The sequence below is a fragment of the Lissotriton helveticus genome, chromosome 7 (genome assembly GCF_964261635.1).
Source record: "Lissotriton helveticus chromosome 7, aLisHel1.1, whole genome shotgun sequence".
Taxonomy (NCBI): Eukaryota; Metazoa; Chordata; class Amphibia; order Caudata; family Salamandridae; genus Lissotriton; species Lissotriton helveticus.
Genome location: NC_136068.1, coordinates 405,291,628 through 405,319,430, shown reverse-complemented (window position 1 = coordinate 405,319,430; position 27,803 = coordinate 405,291,628). Strand labels below are relative to the sequence as shown.

The following is a 27,803-nucleotide window of genomic DNA, read 5'->3' as shown; positions in this document are numbered from 1 at the left end:
TTTTCCGAGTCGCCATTTTTTTTTCATTTTACATGCGTTGGAGTTAGTTCAAGATTCGAGTTCCCACGAAGCGATCAGGGATCAGGTAAGGAGTATTTTGTTTATGTAACTGTATTCTGTCCTTGTGTCCGTTCCGCCCCCCTCCCCGTGTGCCAGTTCCCGCCCCGCCCCCCCTCCCCTTCCACTCTCCGTTGCTTGTTGCAATTGTACCAGATGCTTGACTCAGCACCCGTGGCCATTTCGCGGCCGCCAGTATGTTTAAGAAGTAAGTCAATCCCTACAATTTGATACGTGTGTACTGCACGTGATGTACTGTTCTTCCCAATTGCGTGTCTATGTATAGTGCATGCAGTCTGCCTTGTCTTATAAGGTACAGCAAAAGTGTGCTTTTCTAACATTAGTGGGCATCGGCCTATTTGATAACCCACATATGTTTGGACGTCTGACTGCTATAAGAATAGTGTGTTTTGTGCGTCGGCTGCTTAGTGTATTGTAGTCCGCGTTTTACATTCTCAAAGCCGAAGGTTAGATGTCCGAAATAGAGCGTACATGTTCCCATTGACTTTGTTCGGCGTATGTATTTTTTGAGGCGAGAGCGACAACAACTGCAAAAATAAAACCAATTTTGACCAGAATAGTCATTCACCGGATTATGATGCGTTTTCTACTCTTCTGGGATGGTGTTAATACATAGATGTAGATGTGATAAGTTCTACTAAAAGACCCTGGCACTGGTTCCCTTGAGCTCAATATGTTGAATTTTGTGATGATGGTAGACGTGATGGGCTTTAATCCACTGGCCCTGTGATCGGTTAATTTTAATGCACAAGTTCTAAGGGTTGTATGTTTTAGTGCATAGGCCAGTGCTGGAAATGTTATTCGATATTTCATAAATTTGGGGGCAAGTTATGATAGCAGAAAGGCGGTTGAGTCTTGAGAGTCATGAAAAGTGTAGTATGACAGTCAATTTATAAAGATTTTTTTTTTAAACTCTGCCGTAAATAATTTGGTGACAAGGTTAAGTGTGACAGTAAATCTGTCCTGGCTTATTTAATGGTTTAATGGGGCACAAACGGGATGCTTTTGAAAACGTCTTACAGTTTTAAGGCACCTGTGTTGATTTCTTTGTGTGCCGAACCCTAGTGGTAATGCACTGGCCCCTCGCTGTGCTTGCTTCCCTGCCCCCTCGCTGTGCTTGCTTACCTGCCCCCTCGCTGTGCTTGCTTCCCTGCTCCCTCGCTGTGCTTGCTTCCCTGCTCCCTCGCTCTGCTTGCTCTCCTGAGTGTGTGTGTGGCTCTGGGTGGGTGTATGTGGCTCTGGGTGGGTGTGTGTGGCTCTGTGTGTGTGTGTCTGGCTCTGTGTGTGTGTGTCTGGCTCTGTGTGTGTGTGTGTCTGGCTCTGTGTGTGTGTCTGGCTCTGTGTGTGTGTGTGTGTCTGGCTCTGTGTGTGTGTGTCTGGCTCTGTGTGTGTGTGTGTCTGGCTCTGTGTGTGTGTGTGTGTGTGTCTGGCTCTGTGTGTGTGTGTCTGGCTCTGTGTGTGTGTGTGTCTGACTCTGTGTGTGTGTGTGTCTGGCTCTGTGTGTGTGTGTCTGGCTCTGTGTGTGTGTGTCTGGCTCTGTGTGTGTGTGTCTGGCTCTGTGTGTGTGTGTGTGTGTGTGTCCGGCTCTGTGTGTGTGTGTCTGCCTCTGTGTGTGTGTGTGTGTGTCTGGCTCTGTGTGTGTGTGTCTGGCTCTGTGTGTGTGTGTGTCTGGCTCTGTGTGTGTGTGTGTCTGACTCTGTGTGTGTGTCTGGCTCTGTGTGTGTGTGTCTGGCTCTGTGTGTGTGTGTCTGGCTCTGTGTGTGTGTGTCTGGCTCTGTGTGTGTGTGTCCGGCTCTGTGTGTGTGTGTCCGGCTCTGTGTGTGTGTGTGTGTGTGTATTTGTGTGTGGGGCTCTGTGTGTGAGCAATGCCAATAGCTCTAACTTTTCCAAAGGCGAAACCATTGCATTGTAAATGCTTGTTTATTTTACCTACGTAATGTGGATATTTTTTTCATAATAAATAAAATAACTACTGTACCATAGGGCAACTTGATTTGTGTTAAAAAGATGGCCATTATTATAAAAATATAGACCCATGACAACATATGAAAAAGCCAACACACAGTACGGTACTAATAAAACATAGTTTAAACGCACTCACATGCGTGTGAGAGGCAGGCGCTCATGTGGAGTCGCGTCCTCGGTTACAAACACCTCGTGTAACTAACAGCGGCAACGTTTTAAAAAATTGTTTGCACTTTAAAACAAAGAGATTATCACAAACGTGTGTTTAGTTTAGAAGAAAGTGCCTGTATTTTAGCCCACCTTAACAGTACTACAACGGTGCGCTATAGAAGCCAATGGAGGGTAGGGCTGGGGGGAGTCAATGGCTGCAGCGCTACCCAGCGTGAACCCAAACAGCCCATGTACATTATAAACGCATCAAAGAAGACGCAGCGTTGGTTACAAACACCTCGTTTGACTAAGGCGAGAGGGGGAGGTGGGGGTGCAACTCTGTGTGGCTTGTGCTCTCCTGGCGCCTCTGGTCTGTTTACTGTTAACACATGGAATTCCAAGACATTCATTAAGCCGGATGGCTCCGTCTATGTTGTGCACCACTGGCGCCTGTTGTCTGTTTCCATCAGAGAGGAAGGAGCTGGAGAAGCAGGAAGCACGCGCTCCCTATACAGCCGGCTGTGAAATTGTAGGCACAGTTAGTATGCGAGATCTGCAATTGCCAAATGTATACACATTTTATGAAACATAAGAAGAGATGTCCACAAGTTTGGGGCTATAAAAAAATGCATCCGTTGGCTGAGGGGAGGTGAACAGTTAACAGAGTAATGAAGTGGGAATGAGGCCGATTTATTATTATTATTTTGTACCCCGTGTACCTTGTTCTGTTTGTTCTTCCCTTTACTTCCGGAATATTTATTTTTTTAAATCAGAGGAGATGCTGGAAAGAATGACAGAAGGAATACTGCAGAGAGTTGTTTAGAATAGAAAGATATAAATACTGAGGAGATGGACAGGAGGGTAACATTCTAATGATTGATGCAAGTATTTCTGTGGCAAGCCTGTCACTTTTAGCCAGGCCTTGGTCCTACATTATTTGGCAAGCTGGGATTTATGAGAAGTTACTTAAAAAAAATCAGTGCCAGCACAGGACAGGGTGCACGGCCAGCGCCAGCACAGGACAGGGTGCACGGCCTGCTCCCCTCCAGGGCATCCCTCTACAGAGCAGCGGCAGGCAGCATTGTTTGGGTCAAGAGTATTCCTATCAGCAGAAGTACTTTCTTTCCATAAACAAAGAACAGATGCACAAAGGCCTTGATTTGATTTGTTGACACCTTGCACAAAGATCTCGCAACAGTAACATGAACCCACTGAATTGCACAATACTTGAAGAAAGTGCTGGAAAGCTTCAAGAAAGGTCTCGCAAAGCACGTGTGAAAATGTCAGGGCTACCTGAAGAACTATGCGTACTGTGCCCCTTTCAGCCCCGCCTCCTCCCCCGCAATCCAATCCGGCTGTATGCACAGGCCAGTGACCCCAGGCTTTAAAGGGGCCCCTGGCCCACGCTGGTGGCTGCTTGTTTGACGTATCCAAGGCACTGGAACTGTTTTAAAGTACACAGCCGCCCAAGGTCACAGTCGCCCAATGTGATTAAGCGTGAACTTCAGGGCATGCATCATTGGGGACGCGCTGCAAATAAATGATAACGGGCCAGAGCCCTCGAGGGACTTGCACTCGCAATGAGCGTCTGCGTGAACGGGGGATAGCACAGCAGGTGTAGTGGCACCGGGGCCCACGGGAGCGTGGGGACCGCTACCCCAGTTATAGCTGTTTCTTTGGTAGAAAACCACTAGCTGGGCCCATTTCATGGCTTGCAGCCTTGATTCGCCCCTGTGGCTATTACCCTATTCGTAGCCGACAGATACCTCACAGTTTCCTGCTACAACTTTGCCAACACATTGCCTGAGCTCTGTTTTTGTAGGGAAGCCTCCAGCAGAGCAGTGGTCAGACAGTCGGAGGAAGGGCTGAGAGCAGGTAAGTGTAGCGCTGCGTGAATCACAACTCCGGGTTCGGGCACCCCACGCCGTGCAGCAAGCACAGATGTACCAGTATTTCCTCACTGTGTACTGCCTGAGGGTGTGGAGTCCTTCCTGCCCCAGGGTGCCAGCGCCTCTCTGCATCCCGGGCACCTCTCCGTCTGTAGCATAGGAGGGTGAGGCGGCCGCTGGTGTGGCCCCTGAGGAGGCAGCCCTAGCTCTGCCCGGGCCCGCATCTCTGTGCAGCTCCCTGTCCCTTCTGTGTGGGAAGGGGCCCCTCCGAGGCTTCTGGAGCTGTTGGTTTGTCTTCCACCCGCGACGCTGCCGCCTTACCTACCACAAGGGGCCCGCAAGATCCAGCGCTTGGCAGCATCGACATCTCCGACGCAAGCTTCTGCCTCAGCCCCGAGGAGGAGGAGGGCCTGTTCCACATCGGGAGCGAGGGGCGCGACTGCGAGCTGAAGGTGAGGGGAGCGGTGCACTCCAAGTGAAAATGGGGGCACTAAAAGTTTAAGGGAAGGGAATAGGACCTGCCAAATGGGAAGCTTTGGGTGGTGGAAGGGCTGCAGTGCAAAGGGTGTGCGGGTCTTGAAAGTTAGAGAGTAACGCTGTGAGTAACAAGCGCTGGCCGTGACGTCGTGAATTTATCTTTGTCTGACGACTTACGTGTGTGGTAAAAGGTTCCATATCTTCTTTATGGGGCCATCTGTTTCGCCCCATAAAGAAGATAAGAAAGCTTTTACCACACACATAAGTCAAGAAGCTCAGTCTGAAAAGGACGGGGCTAAAAGAGAAAGAAGAACGTCACTAGGACCTCTTCTCAAATGGCTGGCCACCGTTTAGCATGGACGGTGATGCCAGCCAATGGAAAAGAGGGGCGGGGCTTACCCTCGCTAGTGAAAAATACTGGATGTCCTTAAATCTCGCCAGCTCGACAGCGCAAGTCTGCGCAGCCATCGCAGGCCGAGACCTAAAAAGTCTGTACTAGGTACACTGTAAGCACTTAAAACACGGAATCTTAGTGCACATCTTGTGGATGCTTATTTTGTTGTGTGTGCAGCCTATCTTATACTCGGTGTAATACATTTTTTAAACTACTAACTTACAAATCCGCCGTCCTTTTTGTCACAGGCACTTCGTGGTAGTATAAAGGCATGTAATTAATTATTCTCCAGAATAACAGCCAGGATTCAAATCGTTCCTCTCGGGTTACTGCTAGAAACATTTGAGCTGATTGCATTAACCAAGTGTGGATTTGTTACTCAATATAGCTACCTGTAGGTAAAAAGAAACGAAATAATTAAAGAGTATTTTGATTTTTGTTTTTATGTACGTCTCTGCCTCCAACTCCACAATCACTGACCACGCCCTGACGTACTCAGGATTGAAGATCCAATACACGTATTACATTGTCACACACCCTGAAGAAAATGTCCTTATTAATGATAATGTTTTAAAAGAGGCGTATCATATCTCATACTATTACGCAACGTTCGTTGCATAATTTACACTCTAGACCTGTTGGTGGGTCGGCGCCAACTTTTGCTACAACGGCCAGTCCAGAACAGAACCGGGAAGGATTGGTGAAGCAGGAGCAGCGATAGGGCAACCACTTCGCAAGCACATCATGTATACGAGGTGTGTTTTCGGCTTTACCCTTTTCCGGCTCAACCAGCACGCGCTCGTTACGTTAACCCGGGAGCATGCGCAAGTGATACAATGGTGCTAGTGGAGTGTTTGACGCACACACGCGTTAATTGAAGTCCTGTCTAATTGAATGTAGAGGGAAGGAACTCAACTTGTGTTTTAAAGAAGATCACGTGAGCCATAAAAAAGCTCAACAGAGAGTCCCAGTTCTCCGTGGAAGGCTAAGGAGGTAAGGGGGTCTTTGAAAGGAGTTTGAGATCGACCTGTCATAGAACAACTTAAGATCGCTGCGTTTGAGATTGGATACGTGATGTTAGTTTCAGAGAGTACAGCAGCCTCACTGCATATAGGGTGGCCAACTGGCATGGGTGCAAATTCAGGACGGTGAGTGTAAAAATTCAGGACAAAAGGTCAAAATTCAGGACAGAAATTCAGGACAGATGGTCAAAATTCAGGGCAAAACTTCGGGACAAAAGTTACGTTTTACAGACACATCAGAGGAGATTGTGCAATAATATATAAGTAAATAGACAACCAACATAAGTGCAAGTCAAAATAAGTTTATATTAGGTACCAGGTAAACATTGTTATTTTCACAAAAGCTCTAACTTGTACATATGCATGACCGATTGCATATCCTTGTTTTTTAAAAGTAACTGGACAATGTTACTTCCATCTAATGTGTTACATTTTTTTAGGTCGAGTCTAGAGGCAGGGTGTATGCGCCGCTCTGCAAGACTTGTTGTGGTGGAGTAGCGAATAGAATCCCGCCCACTCTCCGCCAATATTTGCAATTGGCTTGTGTTAATTGTCGGTCCTAAATGCTGGCTTCTGATTCGGAAATAGGCTTGTTAGTCTGTCCTTAGAACCACCTCCTCTTCATTTGTCACCTCCCATGGTGACTGACACCTTTACTTCGGTTGTTACATGGTACTTGATATTTTAGACTGTGAGCAATATTTTCTTTAACCCCTTCCACGCTCATGACGAGCTCAGCTCGTCATGAGGTACACCTCTCGTACACTCATGACGAGCTGAGCTCGTCATGTAACGCGGGGTTATGAAAAACTCAGCGCACCGCGGTAAATCCTACCGCGGCTAAGTGGTTAATGAGGTTCTCCTCCTCAGGCACGACATGCTTTGGTACCTTCTTTAACCCCCCGCCCTCCCTCCTCTTGTCCGTGCATTCTTCACCCCGCCCTCCCTCCAGCTGTCCGTGCCTTCTCCCCCCACCCTCCCTCCTGTTGCCCGTGCCTTCAAAATCCATCCCGTTGTCCGTGCCTTCTCCCCCTCCAGCCTGGCCTCCCTCCCGTTGACCGTGATGCCAATCATTTACAATGCAATAGGTCTCGCGTAAATGCAAGACCTATTGCATTGTAAATGCTTGTTTTAAGTGTGGAGGCAAAGTTTGCTGGCACTCCACACGTAACTCCAGCAGGTAATTTCTGATGGGAAAAAACCTTGTCGGACAGCTACAAGGGGAGATGAACTATCAGATAAACAGAATATTACAGCAGCTGCAATAAGACTAATAATTGGGATTTTTCAGAATATTCTTAAAATGTACTTTCCTCGTGACTTTATTGGACCCTCAGCTTTTTACTTATATAAATGTCTTAGGAACTTCCTGTATGATTCACCACTAATCTGATATGCTTTCAAGATATCTCATTGATTTGAAATAAAAATAAAGAGTGGACAACAAGATTAAGGATTAAATAATAAAACAAGGAGTTTGAAAGCACCCATAGCATTCCATGCAGAGACGCTCGTAGAAGGCAGCAGCAGGCGAGCATATTAAATCCCATCTCCTTTCCAATGTCGGAACATGTCAAGTTTCATTAGGTGATGGCGACGGCCTAAAGTCAGCCGGTCAGGGTGCTCTGCCACAAAAAGAAATGCTCTCTTTCACATCTTGCGGTGAAAAAAGCGGCATTTGCCTTTCAAGAGCAGCCTATTAGGTTAAAAAAGTCTGACTCTTGAAGCCGAAGTTTGCTCTCCACACTTTCAGGCATAATAGGCTGTAAGTGATGTGGTATATAAATAAATAATACCGGATCTAGGTTTGACTAGGCATAGCAATAACAGATAGCTCAATAAATAAGAGTCAAGATTCGAGGTAGTAGGAGTTTTGCAGGTTTAATACAGCATAAGGACCGGAACAGGACAACCTGCACAGGAATAGGATGGTAGGGCCCGGCAGCTGCCGGGGCTGGATCTGGGATGAGCGCGCTAGCATTTAATAACAATACACAAGCATATATAGTAAAACAGTTGCATTACAGTACATATGACAGGCGGAGCAGTGGGTGGAGCAAAGGGTGTGACGCGTAGTAGTCGCGAAAGATAAGGGTGAAAGTAGGTGTAACAAGAGGCGTATACATAGACATGTGATGTAAACGTAACAGAATATGTCATGAATGGGGCGGAAACATGGAGGGGGCTACCTAAGGAGCCGGGACCTCTAACCTGATGGTGCGCGCAAACTGGCAATGACGTGTTACTAGGAGAAGCTGGGGGCTACGAACTCTGTGCTAGGAGCAGAGACTGAAGTCTGGAGAGTCAAGGCGACATGTACCTAAACAGTATCTAGTATCTGATGTTTAGAGAACATGTTGATATAAACTAGAAGTCAGGAGGGGAAAGGCTAACTTGATTCTAAGACTGGAGCATGCATTATTCTACATGTAGTGCGTGATGAAGAATACTAAATGATCATTAATACAGTATTTCTCTAACATGGAGACGTAAAGGCTAGACTATGACGGTAACTATTGATGCGATTCAGTAGCTTTAAGAATGCAGAGAAGGAGGGCTGGACTGATAACTAGAATCATAACATACTCTTGGCAGACTCAGAGGCAGAGCCAGGCTGAACCGGGCACTGTGAGGCAGGAAGTAAGTGAAGGGTCAGGGATACAGGTGGGGGCTGTATCGCTCCTCAGCGAGGGCTTCAGGAGACAGGAGCTGAATCTGGTGTCCAGGCCCTTTTGAGGCCTAGAAACGGGGGACTTTACAATGGAATAACGTGCACACTGAGAAACGTGGCAACGTAACTTTACATAGGCCTGGTATTCATAGTTTTCACGAGAACTGGAAACTGGCATACTAGTGATGGACACAGCTATAATTGCGTCTTTAATCGAACATGGTGAATACATATGCATATTAATCATGCACACATAACATATGATGGAGGACGCGTAGGGACACAGAACATGGCAAAATTTACTTTTCCACATTCCCTCCTTGTCACTACGTTTCCATCAGGAAACATCAATATTCATGATACCATCTATCATTTCATACAGCATCAATTGTTCGTCTCGAATTTTCTTGGAACGGGATTTAGAACGGGACTTGGGACTAGGAATACAAGAGGTAGCACAAATGCCGCAAATCGCAGGGCCACATTGTATACAGAGGCAGCAACTGAATATGATCGCTACTGCAATACCTAGAAAGGACAATACTTTCCATCCCCAGACGGAAATTATATTCCAGAACCAACCGGACCATGTCCAGGTGCCTGGATCTTGGTGTAACAGATGGGCAATTTTATGGAGTCTGGTTATAGCTGAATAAACAGACGGCGCGTTATTTGGAATGAAGATGCAGCAACTAGATCCGATGACTCTACATGCCCCGCCCCTATCGGCCAGTATGACGTCAAGGACGAGACGATTCTGGAGCACGACAAATCTCATAGCAGATTGCTCTTCAGTCAAATTACCTAGGGCAGAGGCAGTCTCATTAACTACTGCTTCAAGGGTTCTGGTTAACCTACGAATTAGCTTGCTATTCTGGATAGGGCCTATAAAAAAGAAGAAACCTCTATTGAAATCTGTATACTGTTCTAGAGCAGTTTCAGTATAATCGACAATCGGGTACTCGATCTCCCTTTTATGTCTAATGTGTACTAGATGTGTGTTTCTGTGATAATCAGATGGGGCTAGGAAAACTGGTGGCAGTAGGAAGGCAATGTAACAGGTTCCCTCCCAATCGAGGGGCAGACGAACATATGCGGTTTGACCACAAATAAAATAAGAATGACGTGAAGCTTTGAATATAGATTTCCCATTGTCACTATACTTGACAATAGTAGTACAATCACTATGGCCTGCATGTACGGAACCATTATTTCGGACACATAATTCGCCTTTGACTGGTAGTACTGAAATAGCAGGTAAGTCTGGAGTAGTAGCAGACTGAACATTCAGGACCATGAAATTCGAAGAATAATTTCCTAAATTGTAAACTTCGTTTTCTAGATCTAACCCTGTTCTGTGGGGAAGACCTTGCTTGTCTGGAAAACATGTACTGTTAAGAAAAGACATATCTGTTGAGGATGACGTTAACGTGGACCATGCTCCACACGAACCATTATGAGAAAATGGATAAGGAAAGAGTGGCAGAACTCCCTTCGGTGTCTGGAAAGGGGGGAGTCGACCACACACCCAACAATTAGTGGCATTGCTGGTCTGGTGTGAATAATGTAACATGCGGATAAAAGAATTGTTACGCATAGCGAGGCGATAAGAGAGTTCATGAGGAGGCAGATCACTAAACGTGTGCTCTACTGTAACATTAGAAGACTTATTTACATGAGAAACTGGAAAATACAAGTAAAATGCATAACTGGTGCAGGAAATCATAATGCTGAGAAATAATATGAAACTTAGAAAAACGATACATCGGATTGAGTTTTGACTAACTCTCTCACTATAGGGGTCTATTTTATACATGTCAGAAACCGGTCTAACCGTTTCACCTAGGGGAGGACTTAGACAATCAAACTGGCTGACTTATTTTTCTAGACCTTAACTTTTTCTTATACTCCTGTTGCGGAGTTGTCTCTAACAGGGAGGGTGCAATATCATTGTCTTTTGCGGGACAGTCCTTAAGAATAGTACTTTGGCAGTCCTTTAAATGATCTGAAATGTTCTTTGAAACGGGCTTCAATCCATAAAACTTTTTGATATGCGAAAGATGCACCCAGCCTTTGCGTCCCTCCAACTTCACGGCTGTACGGGTGGCCAGGAGGACCTGTCGGGGCTCCTTCCAGCGAGGCTCCAGCGGACTTGAACGATCAAAATTTCGCACTAGGACCATGGATCCGGGAACGATTTCATGCGGTGCCACCTCGGTATTGTCTGGAAATGCGGCGGCAACCTGTGAACGACAAGAGTTGAGGGCAGACATCAAGGAAGCTAGGTAATCTGTCAGCATATTACTTGAAACATCGGTAATACTTCGAGGTCTAGGAGTACCCCACATGTTAGGGGGGCGGCCGAAAACGACCTCATACGGGGACAGACCTGATCTGGAATGTGCGACCATGCGCATATAGAACAGGGCAACTGGCAGAGCTATTAGCCAGTCCACACCTTTCTCTTGACAAACCTTTGCAATTCGAATTTTCAGGGTCTGATTATGTCTCTCTACGAGACCAGCTGCTTCAGGATGGCGTACACAATGGAACTTCCACTGGTACCCTAACAAAAGGGACACGTGTTTCATTAGCTCGGATGAGAATGGCTGGCCGTTATCAGAATATACGACTCTAGGGAGTCCGTAACGGGGGAAGAACTCACGAACCAACTGCTTGGCAGTAGTCGTGGCTGTGTAATCTGGAACTGGATATGCCTCCGTCCACCTGGACAAAGCGCATACAACTACGAGGACATACTTGAAACCTCGACATCGCTCCATCTGAATGTAATCCATCTGGAGGACTTCAAAAGGGTGGTCAGGGGGCTGGAATCCACCTTGTTCCACCGGAACACTTTTACCTGGATTAAACTGACAACATATCATACAGGTACGGACTTTCTGCTTGGCTGCAGCTCGTAAATGCTTGTTGAACCAAATGTTCTGGATACTGTCTAACATAGCTTTTTCTCCTAAATGTGCTGGACTATGTGCGGTATTAATAATGACTTGAACCATAGAGTCGGGGAGAAACCATGTGGCTCTACCCTTCGTTAACCATCCTTGATCTGTCTGGACCCCTCCTTGTTCGGACCATTTCTTGATTTCATCGGGAGTAGCATGTAACTGGATATCTATGACATCTTGAGTAGGGTCCTTAACTGTCATACATGTAGTCGGATCTGGAGTGTGTGTCGGTGTCTTATTAACTGGAATGTCTGGAGTCTGAGCTGTAAGCTTGGCTGTGCGATCTGCTAGATCATTACCCTGGGAAATAATGTCAGTAACTTTCGTATGTGCTTTGCACTTCATGATAGCAATGGATGTCGGTAAGTGTATTGCATCTAACAGAGCTTGAATAAGGAGACCATGCTGAATCTTGGTTCCATGAGAAGTCATGAAACCTCTCTCCTGCCAGAGCACTCCAAAGTCGTGTACGACTCCAAATGCGTAGCGTGAATCTGTGTAAACATTAACTTTCAGGTTCTTGGCGTGTATGCAGGCTTGAGTCAGAGCAACTAGCTCCGCCGCTTGAGCAGACAGGGTGTCAATACGGTGTGTCTCTATAACTTCAGTGTCAGTAGTCACTGCATACGCGGCGACTAGTTCTCCTGTACTTGTTCTCATACATGAACCATCCACATAAAGCGTCAGGTCGGGATCTGGTAATGGAATATCTGTCAGATCTTGTCTTGGCTTTGTCATGATGTTAATTACTTCCACACAGTCGTGTGTGGCAGGATTCAAAGTAACTGATGGTAACAATGTAGCAGGGTTTAGGACGTTGCAGCGTCTGATTTCTATGTGTGGCTGAAACAGTGTCAATTCATAACCTGTTAAACGTGCAATTGTCAAGTGCTGAGTTTGTGTTCGGTTTAAAAGTACTTCCACGGAGTGTGGAACTTGTACTGTCAAGGAATGTCCTAAGACTATGGAATCACTTTGTCTGATAGCTAGTGCTGTGGCTGCAACTGACTTGAGGCACGCAGGCAGAGCCTGGGCAACAGGATCTAATGTGCTCGAAAAATAAGCACAAGGCTTGTATTGTCCTGCTTGATCTTGTGTGAGAACAGATAATGCTGTACCTTCGCGTTCAGTGACAAAAAGTGTAAAAGGCTTACTGTAGTTTGGTGTAGCTAGAACTGGAGCTTGGCATAGGGCTTTCTTTAATTCATTAAAACTAAGTGTATGTTCAGATGTCCAAGGGAGAACAGTCGATACGGCTGCCTCCTGTGTTGTTAACTGTATCAGTGGCTTGGCTAGGAATGCATACTGAGGAATCCATTGTCTGCAATAAGAAGTAAGGCCGATAAAAGCACGTACCTCCTTCTGGGTCTTTGGCTGAGGAAGACTCGCTATTAACTGGATACGGTCTGGTGTCAACTGCCTACCCCTCTTGGACAGCAAGTGGCCTAAGTAGATCACTTGCTGGACACAGAATTGAAGCTTAGAAGGGGACACCTTGTGCCCCATCTCTGCTAGGAAATACAAGACTGTAAGGGATGCTCGCTCGCAAGCACGTTCAGAACGGGCTGTGATCAGGAGATCATCGACATACTGGAGCAGGGCAGTGTCAGTTGGCATGTGAATGTTGTCTAGTTGTCTCTTGAGTGCTTGACTGTAAATACTAGGACTTTCTGTGAAACCTTGAGGAGCGCGTGTGAACATATAGCTCCTTCCATTTAAACAAAATCCGAAAAGAAACTGGCTGTCTGGATGAATGGGGACACTGAAAAACGCGTTCTTGAGGTCTATGACTGTAAAAAATGAGGCTTCGGAATCAATGGCTGTCAATAGGGAAGAGATATCTGGGACAACTGGGTACTGGGGAATAATGCATTTATTAAGTTCTCGAAGGTCAATCACTAATCGATATACTGGAGGTGCATTTGGATCAGTACGTTTCATGACTGGAATGATCGGAGAATTACATACATTGGAGTCGGTCTCCACAATTACTCCCTGAGCCATGAGCTCGTCAATAATTTTGGATAAGGCTGCTACAGCCTCAGGTGGCAATCTGTACTGTCTGATTCGTGGTAACACTACACCTGGTTTAAGAGTCACACGATGGGGTGTGATTTGCATAAAGCCAACATCAGTTGGACCTTGCGCCCATAGATGCTGCGGAACATTAGACAATCTTGGATCAAAATCTCGTAATACATAGTGACCCTTGAAGTCACGTAGGAACAATCGTATTCCCTCTGGGGAACAGCATATAACTGCACCTAATTCTTTCAGTGTTTTAATGCCTAATAGATTCTCTGGACATGACTTAGTAAGTAACAGATCAGTAGTGCGGGACAGTGGACCTACTTCTAGGGTAACTGGCTTTGATATTTCATTTACAATAGGTTTTCCTGAAAATCCAAGGGAAACATTTCTAGAGCCTGAGAGCGGAGCCCCTGGAACTTCGGCGTGGCTTATAGTGGTCCTACTTGCCCCTGTATCAATCAGAAACTTTCTGTCTTTCCCTAATACTTGACTGTGGACATAGGGACCTTCTTGATCTACAGGTATCTCGATGAGAGGCAAGCCTACCTCCCTCTCTAGGCTGTTTCATGAATACGGTTGATACTCTGGATATACTGACTGAGCATATTGGTACATCTGCTGTGTAACATGCTGTGTTGCAGCGATGGGCTGCGGTACAGTAACTGTCTGTTGTGCATTCTGTGGCTGAGAAGTCTGTGAAACTTGCTCTTGTCTAGGCGGACGTGGTCTTTCTTTAGTCTTACCGTTAGCTATGTTGTGTTTCAGAACTGCACACTCGTTTATAAAATGACCTGGCTGTTTACAATAATTGCAGTTCCCTTTAACGGGAGCTGCAGGATGACTGGCTTGATTTGGTCCCCTCTTCTGACTGTCTTGAGGAACAGATTGTGCAACTAGTACTTTCATTTTCGTGTCTTTCATACGTTTTCTCTCATGATCTTGCTCTTCTCTGATTCTATTCTGGTGGTATTGAAGCATCTGTAACATCTGGGACGGGGTATTAGCTTGCCAGGTACTTTCGACTTTCAAAACTCGATTCTTAACTTGTGGACTTGAATTCTCGACTAGTTTAGTAACAAAAAGATGAGGGTATGACTCGCTACTCGTCTTGAGGCCACTGTTTATAATAAAACATTTTTCAAATCTAGAGTAAAAATCACTAGTGTCTTCGTCTTGTTTCTGTTTACATGCTGAGATTGCATCCCAGTCTTCCTTTTTAGTTGCTAATAGTCTGGGCAAAACTTGTATTAACAGTTCAGGTAATTCTTTACATTTATCTCCAAGACCGGTACCTGGTACTCGTGCCTTATCTTCAGCTTCTAGAACTGCCCAATCGATCTTTTTCTCTCCCACCTCCCATTCTTTTTCCTTGAGTTTCTCATATACCCCTGCGGGCAACAGGACCTTTAACATTTTAATAATATCTGGATACGTGTATTCTCCCATACGGAGCATGTCTTTTAATTCTCGGTGGAACCCTGCTGGATCTTTATCATGACAGGGAATTAATTTTTTCATCTCTAAGAGTTCCATCTTTGTGATAGGGGTGTAAACAAACACTCGTTGCATTTCACCACCCTCTGTCTTAACTGGATGCACTTCTCGTAACGGATTCTGTCTGTCTATGTAAAAGGGTTTACTTTCTGGGGGTGAGACATGAACAAAATGCGGGTTCAAAAACATACTATATTTGTGGCGCTGTTCTAGAATGACACTAATTAAATCAGTACCTAAACCTTTCCATTTATACTGGAGTAACTCGTTCAGGACATCATGTAACGGACCTGGATCAGAATATTGACCCTCATACAATGTAATGAGGTGCTGGATCATATACATACCCGCCAGTCGCTGCTCGGCTGGGGGCAATTTCAGAAACATTTGTGCCACTATTTCGTCTGGAAAAGTGGTAGAATCAGTAATCCATCGGACTGCTGATCGGACTAGTTCTTGTTCATGCATAGTACTTAACTCGTTATAACCGATTCGTGATTTCAGAATGTGATCGGTAGCTTGAAATACTTGTTCTAGAGAACCTTGTTCTGGTGCCGGGTGATGGAAAGTTGACTTGTGTTCTAGGCGCAAATGGCGGTCTGGAAATCTAGATTTTCCTACATACGCTATTCTGGCGGGATTCTCGTCCTCTACCTCTTCCGCAGAGTCATTTTCTTTCTCGCTTACTTGTGCTGCTTTACGTTGTTCGTGTAACTTTAGTATTTCCTTACGAATTTTCTTGTACATACTCTCTATACTACTGATAGTCTTGTGCTTACCCTCGGCTATATTCTCACTCCACCTTGTCAGGGTTCTCATTTCGACTTGATCTTTGGTCGGATAATCTTGTTCCCTTATTAGACAATTAATCAGAAACTTTAATATCATGAGCTGGATCTCAACTTTGAGACATGACTTCACTAATACTTTCTGGATCATCCCCTGTACGGATGAAACGATATATTCTGTCTAGATCTTCCTTCATATTCGGTAAAGTGACCAAGTACTCGGACACCTGCCTAACACGCACGGAAAATATGACCATACTATCCTCGCCTGGAACTGGATCATAACAGCATTCAGTGAGAGCTCGCCTGATTTCTGCAATGGACTGATATTTAGGCGTACGCTGTAACGCACGTTCATGTAATTCGACTGCTCCTGGACGTCTATTTGGCGGCGGGGTCTGAGGAGGACCTCCTCCTGCGGCCCCTAGACTGGAACCATCGACTGACATTCTTCGTACTAGCGCGGCGGGAAATTGTAATGTAGGCTGGACCTGGGGTACCGTAGCAGGTACTGCAAGGGGTGCCCCGGTGTCTGGAGGAGCAGGAAGTGCCTGATTTACAGGGACTGGCGGAGCGAGATTTGCATATTCTGGGATTGTGTCGTCCAAATAGGACGAAATGAAAATATCAGCTGCGGTCGGTTTGTGACGTAGCTTGAGCGGAACTAATGGTGGCGGGAAATTACTGGATGCCTCCGGGGTCGCTTTTGGCAAGCCCTCGGCAAGAAGAGGATACATACCCTTAATAAGGGCATGCCTCTGTCTGTCTGACTGTTCGGTTTTGACTCGTTCACCAATCTCGATTAATTCCCTTTCTTGGGCTCGTTCTAAGGATTCTCTACTTAATTCTGACTTTCTGATTTCTTTTTCGGTTCTTTTATGAGATTCTTTGCGCCATAACTCGATGGCATCTTTCTGTGACTGTCTGGCTTTCTTTTTCCATAATGCTTCTTCTACTCTCATGATGCACTCGGCATCCCACGTACCTGATACGGGCCATCTATACTTTTCTTCTAACTCCTTGGTATACTCTACCCATAAATCTAGATATAATATGGCGCTTATGCCATGCTTCTGATACATAAAATGACCTGGACTGTCCCTAGGCGGGACAGGAACTGCTTCTTCTAGCAGACCCTTTCTAGTTTTTAACTGACGTAATCTCGAAAAGAGGGACATTGCAAACTTGAATCTGAACACAATACAATACACGAGGAACAATAACAATTGAGAAAACAATTCAGGCATACCACGACATTGAAAATACATTGAATAACATTATGAAGCAACAGTTCGGACAGAATACTACCTGGAACACTGAGAACAGAAACACATGAATTTCTCGAGAACGGAACAGACTAGAATTACTGGATGCGCTGCTGAAACAGCACGGAACATACCGGTCCCATAAAGGGACGCATCAAGACCCGTATCCACCTAGGTGAACACTTCGTTTCAGATCTGCGTACCCAGACCCATCGGACCAGAGACAATTTAGATTGACCCTGTCTAGATACTACCCCAGCAACGGTACTCACCGGGCAGCAAGAACGGAAGGCCTCGGACTGGACTGGACTGCTTCGACGCCGGACGGACGAACTTCGGACTTCTGTTACGGGTGGGCCTCCGGATACCTCGGACCTTGGACTCTCGGCTTGGGCTCTGGTCGGGACTCGCCGCGTTCCTCCACCGTCTCGTCTGGATGCTGGACCGCCTCCTCCGTCTCCTCCGTGGGCCTGAGGGATACTTAAAGCAGAAATATCTGCCGGTGCGCAGAAGAGTTCCGTCACGACTGCAGAGGGTCAGGGGGCCGGCGTGGCTTCACCGACGCGTGGGGAAAGGGCAAGTTCCTATTCGGGCGCCATTATGTGGTATATAAATAAATAATACCGGATCTAGGTTTGACTAGGCATAGCAATAACAGATAGCTCAATAAATAAGAGTCAAGATTCGAGGTAGTAGGAGTTTTGCAGGTTTAATACAGCATAAGGACCGGAACAGGACAACCTGCACAGGATTAGGATGGTAGGGCCCGGCAGCTGCCGGGGCTGGATCTGGGATGAGCGCGCTAGCATTTAATAACAATACACAAGCATATATAGTAAAACAGTTGCATTACAGTACATATGACAGGCGGAGCAGTGGGTGGAGCAAAGGGTGTGACGCGTAGTAGTCGCGAAAGATAAGGGTGAAAGTAGGTGTAACAAGAGGCGTATACATAGACATGTGATGTAAACGTAATATGTCATGAATGGGGCGGAAACATGGAGGGGGGTACCTAGGGAGCCGGGACCTCTAACCTGATGGTGCGCGCAAACTGGCAATGACGTGTTACTAGGAGAAGCTGGGGGCTACGAACTCTGTGCTAGGAGCAGAGACTGAAGTCTGGAGAGTCAGGGCGACATGTACCTAAACAGTATCTAGTATCTGATGTTTAGAGAACATGTTGATATAAACTAGAAGTCAGGAGGGGAAAGGCTAACTTGATTCTAAGACTGGAGCATGCATTATTCTACATGTAGTGCGTGATGAAGAATACTAAATGATCATTAATACAGTATTTCTCTAACATGGAGACGTAAAGGCTAGACTATGACGGTAACTATTGATGCGATTCAGTAGCTTTAAGAATGCAGAGAAGGAGGGCTGGACTGATAACCAGAATCATAACATACTCTTGGCAGACTCAGAGGCAGAGCCAGGCTGAACCGGGCACTGTGAGGCAGGAAGTAAGTGAAGGGTCAGGGATACAGGTGGGGGCTGTATCGCTCCTCAGCGAGGGCTTCAGGAGACAGGAGCTGAATCTGGTGTCCAGGCCCTTTTGAGGCCTAGAAACGGGGACTTTACAATGGAATAACGTGCACACTGAGAAACGTGGCAACGTAACTTTACATAGGCCTGGTATTCGTAGTTTTCACGAGAACTGGAAACTGGCATACTAGTGATGGACACAGCTATAATTGCGTCTTTAATCGAACATGGTGAATACATATGCATATTAATCATGCACACATAACATATGATGGAGGACGCGTAGGGACACAGAACATGGCAAAATGTACTTTTCCACAGTGATGTGCCTCAAGTGTCTGACATCGCCTCTGTATTTATAACTGAACTGAACTGAACTGAAACAAGCTTTATTTCGATACTTTGCATATATCTTAAAAAGCATTACAAACAAACATATGTAAACGAAAAAGATGAATACATATAAAAACAGTTCAATTTCATAATTTACATCATTTACATACGGCCGCTATGGGCAGTAAAAACAGAATATGCAACTTGCTAATTATGTACTGCTTTTAACTTAAGAGACCTGATCCGCCAGGCCCACGCCAAGAATTTAGCTAAACAGAAAGCAAACAAGGGGCGGGGGTCAGATCTTAGAATACGAAGAGCCTCAAGGTGAGATCTGGTTCCAAGACTCCTACACAAGGGCTTTAGCCAGGAGCGACTCGGGGCAATATAAGCTGGGCACTCAAAGAGAAGGTGGGGTTCAGACTCTGGCCTGCTGATACAAAACGGACAAAATAAAGCTGAATGCGATGATGTCCTCCAGCTGGCAATCAGTTTGCCCACTGGCAATAGACCCAACCTAAATTTGATGTAAAGTGCCCTGTCCCATGATTTGCTAATCTGGTCCAGGTATGATTCATAGTAAGGGACATCCTTAAGCAAAAGAAATTCAACAGTAGTTCTGCAAAGGCTGGAATTACAATTCCTGGCATTCGTCACCCATGACCAATACAACGACTTGAGTGTCTGTTTAGGCGGGGCTGATCTGTTATCCCATGCATCCTCAAGGCCCAGTAAAATAAGAAGACGCTTGATTTCTTTGAGCCAGCGGATTTTGGACCAGCCTGGTGTTAAAAGCAGTTCCTTTAGCCCGTCAGCATAACTAGATAATTCGGGTACCCTCCAGATGCGTGCCCAAAGGAGAAGGGGACGCAACCTTGCCTGATCTCCCATTGGGCGAGTACCTGCGTCAAGTAGGATTGGAAGGGCAGGAGTACTGTGCGGCAGTCCCATGAGGTCTCTGTGAAATTTGTTTTCCACTCTGGTTAAGATGTCTGTGTTCTGAAAGCCCCATAGTTCTGATCCGTAAAGGGCTGCACTCACCCCCCTTGCCCTGTAGATGTCCAAAACAGGACCAATTTATAACATGTAGAGGATGGCATTTTCAGGTATTGTTAGTGGGAAGGCAAGAACACACTGTGCTGAAGCACCTTGCATGATTGGTTGGCGTTTAGGCTGGGCAAAGCAAGACTCCATGATAGTGGGGGTGTTGACAGTGTGTTTTAATGTTAGCGATGGTTCTCTGAGCAATGACACCCATCATTTCTCAACAAGAGGCTTGTTTAAGCAATGGTGTGAGTTTTACATGCTGTAATGTTCTGTCAAATTCACCTTTATGATGCACATACATTGGTTTCGTTTTTTTATCTGAGGCGTTGCTTGCTGTCATGATTGTGTCACGCAACAAAGGTGGCGTGTCAGCTGGTGTTGAAATCTCTATGTCAGGCGTCTCACAAGTGTGCTCTCTTAAACTTTTAGTTGTGCAGCACCCACTCTAAAATCTGGAAATTAAATATTGAAGTTTTCAACGTGCAGGTTATGTACTAGTCATATGTTTTGCTCTTCTCGATCCTTTGCGCGCACAGGCTGCCTCACTCGATGACACCGATGGTAACTGAGACAATTTCTCCCACAGAATTATATGAATAAACATATTATTAGTCAGTTTAATTAATAAATCTTACCAAGTGGACATCTTGAGAATCCACTCAACTGAAAAAGGATGAAGGATCCAAAGACGTTTCCAAGTATACGCCACATTTGTGCTTGCCATCGTGGACCTATTGGAATGAGTTCAACTATCGCTGCTTTACAATTTACCTAAAAAAACATTGACAGAGCCAATAGATCTCACCTACGCGAGCCCTTGCAGCTTTGCCAATGCTTGTTTTCCTTGCCTCCAGGCCCACCACATGCCTTAACTGCCCAGACCGGTCCATTGTCATTCTATATGCCACAATCAGCCAACATGCAGAATGACAGTGGGTCCATCATAGTCTGGGAGAGGTTGGGGAGGGGTTGCTCTTCAGCACAGAGGAGTGCGAGGGGGCTCCAGCAGGCAGGGTTCTCAAGGGTGGGCAGTGTAGGTCCATGTAACCCCCCAAATTACGGACAAAAGGTGTCCGTAAGAGGGATCGTCACGGACAACGGACGTGACTTCCAATTAACGGACAGTCCGTGAAATTTACAGACGGTTGGTCACCCTAACTGCATAACGAGTAGGAGCCATCTTTTGCTAGTGTCTTCTGACTGTTAGTTTGCTCATTGCCACAGCGCAAGGCTGCACTATGAATGCTGTGGATAGGCCTGGGCCCTTACCACTGTCAGTGATGAGACGCCTATAATGTACGGGTGAAAGAACACATGCTGTCTTTGACCATTTTTAGGTCGCGCCTAGCGGCATGCGCTAGCCACAGCGCGCTCGCTCCAGGAGGCATGCTGTAATAGAGTATGCACTGGAAGCTCCGCCCATATTTGTCATTTGCTTGTGTCATTGACCTTCCTAAATGTGGGCTTCTGATTCCTAAATAGGCTTGTTTGTCCCTCCTAGTATTGCCTTGTCTTCATTTGTACCCTGTAATCACAAGGAGATGATGGACGGAGCGCTGAAACTTTTCAGCCAGTCGCCCCCCAGTCACAGATCTTGTTGAATCCATCATCATTCTTTAGCTCACTTCGCCACCTCAGTTCAGACCCAGCTATATGCAAATCAGTCTTGACCCTGTCCCTCATGGAACCAGTCCAGCCCGAACTTCCAAGCCAGGTCTTCCCTAAACCGGAAATAAGCATCCTGGGGCAGGTTTCTGGGTAACACCCATCATCAGTCAGGCTAGCTTGAATTCAGTGGCAAAGTGCGCAAGGGACCCACGCTTTGAATGCCCTAAGTTGGCAGGGTATGCCCAGACGTGGGCCCCTTGCTCAGAGATCTTTATCGGAGATCTTTTGATGAGAAGCCGTTTGGGTGCGTGGTTGTAAGTGGCAGTGAAATCTAAAGTGGTGTGTTAAAAATTACTGGAGGGAGAGTGGGTACTATTTATTAGGGTGATCCCTCTGTCATTGGTAAAACAAAGTGTGTAGTGCTGCTCTAGTGGATATTATGTCCCTCTATAGCTGGGTATATGTCCCTAATGGACATTTATAGTGGTCAACATGTTTCACGCTTTATGTGGCCTCAGAAGGAGATTCAAAGCGCTTCGCCAGGACAAAAGGAAGGTCAATTTTAGTATCAGTGGCGGCCTGAACTAACCAGTGCCACCAAGTTTGTAGAATGGAGTAGCGTTTCTGAAAAGAGAGAAAGTTCTCGCATTATTAAAGTTTGGGCTATTGGTGTTGCATTCTTTAGCAATGCCAATAGCTCAAACGTTAATAATGCGAGACCTATTGCATTTATAAATGCTTGTTGCAACTTGGTGTGGCTCAGTAGTGTGGCCACAGCATCACCTTTTGGGAGCATAGCCGTTAACAGCGCTTATCACACAATTACACATTTTAGATGAGTGAGAAAACAGACATTCTGGACAAGTCTGCCTCTGTTTTAATAGATCGCATCTCCTTTGGTTATTTGAGCCCCGGATAGCAAGGATTGCAATGCTATTGTAGCAGAAGCGTCACGGACATGAGACACTGGATAGTACAGCAACCCCTCAGGTCTGCCGTTAGCAGCGCTTCGAGGGGGCACGTGCATTGGCAAGGCGCAATAGGTCACGGCCACCCTTCACGCACTCTTCTAAGTACCTCGGAGTTCGGTGGTCTCTGGCTTTTGCTCTTACAGGAACGGGATGTGGCGGTGAGTCGTAAGGAGGTGATTGGGACTGGTCACTGTACAGTTATTTTTACAAGCTTACAATTGCACATGTTTATAGTTGCATTCTCAGGAGGAAAAGTGGTGCGCCCAGGTTCACACAATGTGTCGATCAAGTGCCGGGATGAAAGGCCAAGTCTCCTGTGGGCAGGGTCAAGAGTTTATCCTTTAGTCTTGTTCCCGAGTGAGGGGTTAAAACACGGGTCCTTATCACTGCCTTGAGTTTCTTGTCTTAGTTGCACCCTCAGGGCAGCAGATGTTTTGCAAACGCTGGGACACACGAAGGTGTGAACATTTCCTCTGTAAATTGGTGCATGGTGGCCCCAGGGGCTTTGGTGGAAAACATTGAAATATCTCTGTCTGCAGGCGCCTGGCAGTGCACACGTTAAGTGGCCTCCGTCTCCCCCTAGGGGAGAAGCGGCGCAGTGCAGCGTGTGCGGGCGCTGGAGGCTGGCAGCACAGTACTGCACTCCGCGCCAGTCCAGGTGGTGCTGTCGGAGCCCGGTGTCTCAGCTGCTGCTGCGCCCTGGACACAGCAAGGCTGCTAGCGGCATCGAGACCCCCAGGGCACCGCGGAGCAGATAAGAAACACAGCATTTACACCAGAGCATACTAAGAGGCAGCCAGAGGGAGAACGAAATTTCTAACGTGGCAAAGTGGCATTGTTCTGAAAATCTGGAGCAGAAGTTACAGCAAGCTGTGATTTAAGGATTCATTGTTGCAAAAACTAGTGTTGAGAAGATGGCAAGTGAAATATTGCTAGGATAGAGTTTTGCGTTCTTTGCTGCAGCGCCTAGAAGCGAGGGAGTTTGTCACGCCTCGAATGGAAACAGTGAAGATAAAGTGACGTTCCGCATCGGCATAGCGGCATGAGGCACTTTAAAGCAGGCTCTGTAAGGACAGGTTATGACACCTGAATCACAAAACTACCTGATGGACGTAGTAGATGACAGCGGATGTAAGAACTGTCTGGGAGGCGAACAAGTGTCCTTGACGCGCACAGATGCTATGATAAGGTGGAGTCTCTGTTTTGGTATATCCGCCTTTGAAGCTTTTCTTTCTTCTTTAAAATGTCATGGGTGTAACTTTTTTTTCCAATTGGTTGTTGTATAAATAATCATTATTGTAATTGTCAATTGTATTTTTATAGCACTTCCTATACCCTGACAAAGCTTTGAAGACTTCGCTTATCTTCAAACCGTTTTTCAGTTTAGAAGCATAATCCAAATAAAAGAACTTATCAAGAGATGAAATCGAATCACTGAGAGCAGGGCATCAGTGCGCCTTATGGGAAGATCGCACGCTTAAGCGCTTTAGTGTGCAAAAGAGAAGAGCTTTTCTCGTCTACTTTGGGGAGTTTAAAACAGCCTCTCGAGACCACCAGCTGCACCATTCGGGTGATATCAGTTACATATACACAGGACAGCAGAGCTGTCTCTCACTGTCCACATACCACAGACGGTGTGTGGAGAGCGCCTAATGGTAACACACAGAAGTTTATATAGCAGCAGGGCGTTCCCTGGCAGCACATAGATGGTGCAGGCTGAAGATCCGTTCATCCGAGAGCCCTTAAAATTCCCACAGATGCCCCCATACAGCTGAGCAGTCCCTCGCACGTACATAGATGGTGCCCGCTCGCTCCTTTGGGAGGAAAGTTAGCGCTAAAATTCACCCAGATGGCGTCCACTCTTTTTATATATTTAACAAGAAAGCTATAAGCTATGCCCTTAAAGTGAAACGTGCGTAGATCGAGCAGGCGGGAGTCTTAGATAGCAGAGCGACGCTTCCCCACCTACCCCCTCATCAACACCACCGATTTCGCTCACTGACACCCGAGGCAGCAGCACTGTCCTGTACATAGATTGTATATGGTGTTGCTTTAAGACCGCAGAGCTATACCTGGCAGTGGCATGAACACTAGTGCAAGGAAGGGAATGCCCCCTCCCCCCAGCTGCCGTAGTTGAATTGTAAAATAGAGCAATAATCGGGCCCGGTGCCACTGCTCCTGCTGCACCCGGGGGTACACTCAGTTGCTGCACGAGCCTGCCTCAGACGGCACACCCGGAGCAGGGAACGAGCTCTCGGTTGGTAAGGCTGCACGCGCCGCTGATGACGGTCATGCGTGTGAAAGCCGAACGTGCTGCGGAAACCCTCGCCGTGTGTATGAAGTGTGTGCAAGCAGATGCAGTAGCAAAAGTAAACCCTGTATTCAAGCAGGCTGGGGAGGCAGGTGGATTAGGAAACGGAAGTGTAACCCAAACACACAAATTAAACCTGCAGATCAATTGTGAAGCTGGCCGCTCCCATGCACAGATTGTAGCTACCTCTTTGCACAGATTGGGCTAGCAGCTTGAATCTGGAGAATGCTCAGCTCTCCCCAAGTGTGCAAAGTGTGCCACTTGATGAAGTATGACGTTCAACTCTTGTGAGACAATTGCACTTGGTGGTGAAATGTGACGCACAGCCCTTCCGTGGTGTGGAAATTGTCATTGCTTAAGAAGCACAAACCTTCCTAAGTGTGGAGATTGTGTCTGCATGACAAACATGAAGGCGGCGAGGTTCCATATCGGGTATTTTCCTTTCACAAGACAGCATCACCATCTAAATAGAAGCGGCACTGAAAGCGATCGCTTTTGTAAAAAAAACAAGCCTGCAAACAGTGCGAGTGGTGCGCGCACGCCACTGCGACACACATGACGGCCTATTGGTGTCTATTACGCGCACCAAGCACGTAATAGACACCAATAGGTCATGGGCGAAGCAATGCGCCCGCCTGTGGCCTATTGCGTGCAGTCTTTCATTAAAAGACGCACGCAAAGGCCAATAGCTGCCCACAGAAGGAAAAGCACACGCACGAGCGTGTGTGATTCCTAGGGCAGCTTACAAACCCCGTTTTTCGATTACAAAATGCGCTCGCACTGCGAAGCACTGCTCCGTAGTGCAACGCAGGGCGCAAGCCCTAAAAAGGGGTACAATCTATGACATAAAAATCTTTTATTTGTTACAATGACACAGTATATTAAAAAAAATGATTGCATTACAAATCACAACTCATTATATCACAATATTAAAAATCTATGCCTAGGTTATCACAATTAAAATTCATGGTTTTCACAACAAATATAACATCACTTAACAGCAGAAACAGCAGTAAGTCAAGGCCAGATGTGTACCACTGCTTTGGTTTGTGCTGTGTAAACACCCCTGATTGTGATGCGCGTCCTTTTGCACATCTACACGGTGCAGCTGCGTAGTTCCTACAAAGTCACTCATGTGTGATTCCATCGTGCAGTTCTGGCTGAACTGCAGATTGCATTCTGGGACTTGCAGTTCACAGTTTAGGCATGCGAATCCTGGGCTTGAAATTTGCTGATGGTTAAAATGCATAACAGGCTGAAAGTATCACACATGTGACACTAGACCACTGGCTGTACACTGATTTTGTTGCTTACCCTCTTCATTTGTACTTCATGATCTCTCCAGTGATATTACACGCCAGAGTCGTTTTATAAACAGCTGTGTCATATTTTTATTACAATAGTTTCCCCATTTTGCCCTAATGGCCGGCAGCAAAGTCTGATTTTAAAAAATCAGCAATGAGCTGTTGCACAAGATGCAAAAGTGGTGCAGATAAGTCTGGCAATGCTTCAATTAAGGGCGGCACAGCACCCAGGATAATGTGCTGCATGACTAACCACTTATAAGGTCCCAAAGGCGAGACCTATTGGCTATGCTTCAGAGAGGTGAGGTTCTGATTACAGCACACCAAGAAATATTTTAAATTATTTCAGTCTTTATGTGCGTATTGCACAAGTGAAAAATTGAACTATTGTCACCAGTAAAATTTATAAGACAACACACGATTCACACAGTATAAGGATAAACAATGATCCAATGTAGAGTCAAAAAGAGGTCCTCTACAGATAGCGTTATTTTTGTTATTCTTCTTTATTCAAAGTTCATAAAAAACAGGTTCTCCCAGCATAAACATCGCCAACACGTGTTTCGTCTCCCACAGAGACTTCATCAAGGCATAGATAATAGTAGGAAGGTGTTTAGTAATCCGCTCATGAAGTGAGGACACAACGTTATGTGTTAATAGTGGGATACCCCAGAAATAGAGAGTGGGGTAAAACACATAACTGAATTCACTTCAGCAGGAGGGTCAGCATATTTATCTTGACAAACGTATCATCATTCATTAATAAGAAGATGTATCATAGGCGAAAAAAAATGGATATGAATTAAGGCTGTAAGAATCCAGAGTTATAGGAAGGATCCCGTAGCATGGCAGCAGCGCTCGTATCCCGCTTCGTCGCCCGCAATAGCTATTGCGGGCGACGAAGCGGGATACGAGCGCTGCTGCCACTTGGCGGACTGCAACTTATCAGGGTTGCGAACGCGGACTTCCTTAACCCTTCAAGGAGCTCGTCCAAATTTACTTGCTCACCTTGGATATTGTGTGACTCATGCTACGGGATCCTTCCTATAACTCTGGATTCTTACAGCCGGAGAAGTGTACCGCCATCGCATCTCCCAGGAAGCGTATCTTGGTCGAAGCTGCCTGCTGTCGCATCACCGGAGAAGTGTGACGCCATCGAGAGAGTCGCCATCGCATCCCCTGAGAAGCATGTCGCAGGGCCTGTCATGGCTCTAAAGTACAGAGTCGTCACAAGGCTGCCAGGGCGTCTACGCATCATCGTCGCATCAAGTGCGCCATCTTCTCGCATCGCACCAGGATTGTCGCATTCGCATCGAGGCGCCATCTTGCGCATAGCAACCAGACCCCAAGCCGAGAACCTACGCATCATCCCCGCACCGGTAAGGATCACGACGCATCCCCTACTCTGTGCAAGCATTGAGGCGCGACGCATCATCTCCCCCGGATCACGGAACTGACGCATCTCTCCTTTTAAGAGCCTTTTGTTCATTTTACATTACGCATCCAGGTACCTTGTTGAGAACTTTGTCGCATTTATCACCAACTTGAACT

The 27,803-nt window shown here is 46.3% G+C and overlaps 1 protein-coding gene across 2 annotated transcripts in view; it reads left to right on the top strand.

The window, feature by feature from the left end:
• The first annotated feature begins 5,815 nt into the window (after positions 1 to 5,815).
• The window catches only part of LOC144766788 (inactive serine/threonine-protein kinase TEX14-like), a 1,338,527-nt gene continuing 1,316,539 nt past the window's right edge, over positions 5,816 to 27,803 (top strand). For both annotated transcript variants that reach the window (XM_078650521.1, XM_078650519.1), the window contains exon 1: positions 5,816 to 5,946. The gene's annotated coding sequence lies outside the window, so the exon portion shown is untranslated. The remainder of the gene's footprint in view (positions 5,947 to 27,803) is intronic.